Below are 4817 nucleotides of genomic sequence, written 5' to 3' on the forward strand. Positions count from 1 at the left end.
CCTGAAGCTGATTCACATTTTTCAGCTTCCCTTTCAGGTCTGCCAGTGGGATCTGGGGATGGAGTTAATGTGTCCCATTCCTGTAGTCAGCTTCTGGGATAATAGAACCATGAGGAGAAGAGCCCAGGTCCCTGAACCATGCTGTACAGGAGATCCATCAACTATCACTTTTGTTCAGCTTTGCTGGGCCAAGAAGCAAGCTTGTACAGTACCCTTTGCCTTAGCACCAAGCTGTATCCTTACAGCAGAGTTGAAAGGGAAACCTTCACTGAAGGCTACAAACTCTCAGGGGTTGGCAGGACAGCGGGTGTTACCAAAAAGTACACAGGGTCCCCTCTGCAATGTCTCTGAACATCTACCCAATCCAGCCTTCTTCTCCACCTTCAGATGGCCAAGGTAGAGAGACTCCAGCTGAGCCTAGCCTCCTGTTTGTTGCTTTTCCACTTAACCAGCCCCACAGCTGAGACTGGATGCTGCCTCCTCCTTCATTCCCCAGCATCCATCCATCCTGCCAGGCCCTTTCAGACAGACCTACCTTCTGTCTACCTCTATAGCTCTCCTGTCCCCAGCACTCCAGGACAAGATGCTCTGTAGGTTCTTCATGTTTACTAGAGAAGACATTGGAGCCTCCCCAGCACATCTTTTCCCTCTCTGCCATGTATTTATGTACAGTGAGAGGAAGCATCTATAAACCAGAGGCAGAACCATTACAGGAAGCAAGGTGGCCAGCATCATTCCTGTGATATACCACCTCCCGAACTGAGGGGAAGAATGGATCCTTTAAGGCCCATCTTTGATGTGAGTCCTAAAAGGGCTGAGATACCTGCCCAGGCTCCTCTCCCCTCCACTTCTTTTCCCAGACCCCTCTAGTCTCCCAAGCTCCTCCTCCCACACCCCTCTTCCCTTTAGGTCCCCCTCCTAGGTTTCTTTTCCCAGCGTGCCTTAATTTCTTCCTACACCCCTCCATGTCCCCCTCCTTTCAGGACCAGAGCTCTCTTCTCTACCTTATATCCCATTTCCCCTTTACCTGCTTCCCCAACCCCCTTTTCAAACCCCTCTTTCCTAGGTTCATCTCTTATCCCCTTCCCCTCCCACAGACTTCTTTTCCTCCTCAGGCATCCTCCTACCCCATTCCACCCCTGCCTACTTCTACACTAACCTTTATTTTCATAGATCTTAGGTACTGGAACTCTGTTGCAAGACCTTCATTGGCAGGAAGGGACTGGATATGGCAGTGTGTGTGTGTGTGTGTGTGTGTGTGTGTGTGAGAGAGAGAGAGAGAGAGAGAGAGAGAGAGAGAGAGAGAGAGAGAGAGAGAGAGAGAGAGATCTGGCTAAGTCTTCAATGCAGTTCCCAGCCTCAGTCAGAACTGAGCTTACTTTAAGGTTTCAGATGAGAGAACATTCCGAGATGCCAGTGGAAAATCTCGATGCTTCAGGCTGGAGACCCATATCAGGAAGAAAGCAATTTTCTAGTTGATTTTCTAAAACAATAAACAGAGGAAAGAATGCCAGGGTAGCAGTTTTGAACCACCACAAGCCAGAGAAAATCAGCTTCAAGTCCTGAAACCATCAAGTGGGCTCCCTCAGAGAGATCTGTCACCAGGGGACACTAGGAGCCTGTGTGATGGTGCTGATGCTATGCTATGGTAGTCCTGATGGTAAAGGTGATGGTGATGCTGTGCTACGGTGGTTCTAACGGTGCCAGTGGTGATGATGATGATAAAGCTGCCTGGAATGAGGCTGGAAATCCTACAGTGGAGGCAGCTGGAGGAACAACGACCACAGCAACTTCAAGGATGGGAGTAAAAACTGTTGGCTAAACGTCTTCAGCAAGGAACTATGGCAGACTCTTTAGTGTCCCCATGTTGGATGTTTTACCTCCAGAGTCAGTAGTATTTAGATTACAGATAAGGAAACAGCACAAAGAGGCTGAGAAACCTGCTCAAAGGCACACAACTAGGGAATGGCCCAGCCAAGGTGTTTTCCAGAGCTCTGTGTGACTTCAGGACCTGGGAACTGATGTGCAGGGGCTGAATGGGCTTTGGTACTCTGTCCCCTAATGGTGGCCTAGATTTTGTTGTCTGTCTGCCTGTCTCTGTCTGTCTCTCAGTCTCTCAGTCTATCTGTCTCTCTGTCTCTGTCTCTCTCTGTCTCTGTCTCTGTCTCTCTCTCTCTCTCTCTCTCTCTCTCTCTCTCTCTCTCTCTCTCTCTGTGTGTGTGTGTGTGTGTGTGTGTGTGTGTGTGTAAAATGCATGCACATGTGCATGCATGAAGTCTGGCAGGCCACTATACTCACTCAGCATCTATGGACTTCAAGGCAAGGGCTTTAATTACTGAGCATCTCCTAGCGCTGTGGCCTCAACTGCTACCACAGATGGCTTCCCCTCTAACATTCCAGCTGTGCTTGAGAGCATCTTAGAGCATTTGTACCTGCTGCCTTCTCTGCTGGAAATGAACTTCTCTAGCTTTTAGAATGATGTCTCCCAGTTTGGCCTCAACTCACAAAACTGGGCCCTGCAGACTCCTGCCCTGGAGTCCTCTCAGGTCTGCATTCCTCTTGCAACCCAGTCACTCCTGACTTGCCTCCTTGACAGCTGTAATTCTGCTCCTGGAGGGGTTCGGTCTCTTCGCTCCTGAGCCTTGGGCACAAAGCAGGGTTTGACGGCTGTTTTTCAGATTTGTGCTGGCCTTGGGGAGGCCTTGCTGTCTCTGCATGACAGGTAGGGGCCTGAGCTGTGAACGGGGCAGAAGGAAGGCCAGCTGTTGGTCCATTTTCTGTGGACATCCTTGCTTTGATTCCAAAAGTCCATTTGCCAGGAAAGCCCTTAGTTTGGATGGCTGCTGTCTTGTCAGGGTATTTTATCACAGGACCAGAAAAGGAAACCAAGGTGCTCTGTGATATAGGTAGGTGGCTACAACTAGGTCTTCTCAAGAGAATTGCAGGGACATGCTGAGTGCCAACCTAGCTCCAGGCTCAGTAAGAGACCCTATCTTAAGGTAACAAGGTAGAGAATGAGAGAGAAGTGCACCTGGCTTCCTCCTATGACCTCCATGCACATTCGTATAACACATACACCTAGTGGTGCAGGGCCACCTTAACTATCACATCATGTGCAAGTGTGTATGCATGCTGAGGCAGGAGGATCACAAGTTCAAGGCCATCCTGATTTTGGCAACCTAGTGAGATTTTTATCTCAAAATAAAAAAAGGAAAAAACGAGAAGGCTCGAGATACAGTTCAGTGGTAGATCAACAGCCTAGCATGTGTGAGGTCCCGGGCTCCATGCCCAGGAACACACACACACACACACAAGATGTGACCCCATGTGGGGTGTTGGAAGTGACTCTAATGACTTGCTTTGGCCAATAGAAGGTGGCAGAAGTAATTCTGTGCCAGTTCTTGGACCTGGCTTTAAGAAAGCTCCTGTTCATCCCTCCTGGGATACACCCACCATATAAAGGTGAGGTCCAGGTGGTCCCACAATGGCCCATTCACTCCCAACATGTGACTGAAGCCTCACATGACACACACACACACACACACACACACACACACACACACACACACACACACACACACCAAGGCTGTCACCTGACTGCAGCCACCTTCGCCATCCTTGCAGACTCCTCCCACACAGAAGAGCCATCCAGCTGAGCCTCAGCTGCCCCAGCTTACTGAGTTCTATATAAGCAGTGATAAATTGCTGCTATTTTAACTGTTTGGGGCAGTAGCAGATAGGAAGATAGTCTCCAGCACTTCTGCGCTTATTGGCTAAGAGCAAGGATGCTCTTTTATATAACCCCACTACAGAACATCAGCACTGGCTCCATGGCCTTCATCCATACACCCCACTGGTTCCCAAGGATGCCCTCTGCAGCATTTTTCTCCTCTGGTGCAGGAAGAACTCCTTTAAACAAACATGCATCTACCATCTAGGACCATCTGCACACAACTGAGAGACAGGAGTGCATCATCTAGGAAATATTGCTTGTGCATGCCAGGAGCTTACCGGGCTCAAGGCTCAAGGGAATTGGGTGGACCACCCCAGGCCCAGTTCCTGCTGTTTTACAGAGCACCAGGAGCCCTTGTCCTCAAACCCCTGGTAGGTAGAGGGAACTCATTTCTGACCTCTCAGCTCCATCAGGGCTGGTTGCTTCTCTCATCTCCACTTACTGCGTGACCCTGTGCAGCATTCTTCCCAGGCTAGGGTGCTCACCTATCACAGCCAGAGCTCTCCAGATCCCTGTTGGAATTCCAGCAGAGCATGGCAGGTGGCAGGTGGCCAGTCAGCAGGCTTCCTACCATTTCTTCCTTCCAGAATACCGGTTTTATGGGTGAGCTCCATGTATTTTGGCTTAAGAGCAATTGTGCCACAGGGTGGAAAAACAAATATTTAGTCTTGGAGGAAACTGCAGGTTCCAAGGACCATGTCAGCTTCTTTGTCTAAAGCTGTAAGTGTGGTGCTGACTCACTGTACCTGCCAAGGGATGCTGACAGACCAAGTGCAGTTTCATTAGTGGCTGCAGAGACAGGGTACAGGAGCCAGTGAGTTTCCTCCTGGCAGACTGAGCCCTTTCTGTGAATCTGAGGTTCAGGAGTGGACATGAACAGTTCCCTCAGATTTCCATTCCTAAAGCTGATTCAGGATTCATCCTATCTAGCCATCTCTTACATGGTAATGATAGAATTTATAAAGGAAACCATGGGCTGTCCCTCTGCAGCGGAGGTGACATGAGAGGGAGGGGTAAATGATGGCCAGGCCAGCTTTAGGAACTGGTACTCCAGGCAGACATGACCTGGTCCTTCCCTTAACAG

The 4817-nt window shown here is 49.7% G+C and overlaps 1 long non-coding RNA gene across 1 annotated transcript in view; it reads right to left on the bottom strand.

The window, feature by feature from the left end:
• LOC116070511 overlaps nucleotides 1–4817 on the bottom strand; it is a 31392-nt gene that overhangs the window by 24454 nt on the left and 2121 nt on the right. The window contains exon 2 of the long non-coding RNA XR_004110439.1: nucleotides 1380–1483. This is a non-coding gene — a long non-coding RNA (uncharacterized LOC116070511). The remainder of the gene's footprint in view (nucleotides 1–1379; nucleotides 1484–4817) is intronic.

Source organism: Mastomys coucha, unplaced genomic scaffold (genome assembly GCF_008632895.1).
Source record: "Mastomys coucha isolate ucsf_1 unplaced genomic scaffold, UCSF_Mcou_1 pScaffold22, whole genome shotgun sequence".
Taxonomy (NCBI): Eukaryota; Metazoa; Chordata; class Mammalia; order Rodentia; family Muridae; genus Mastomys; species Mastomys coucha.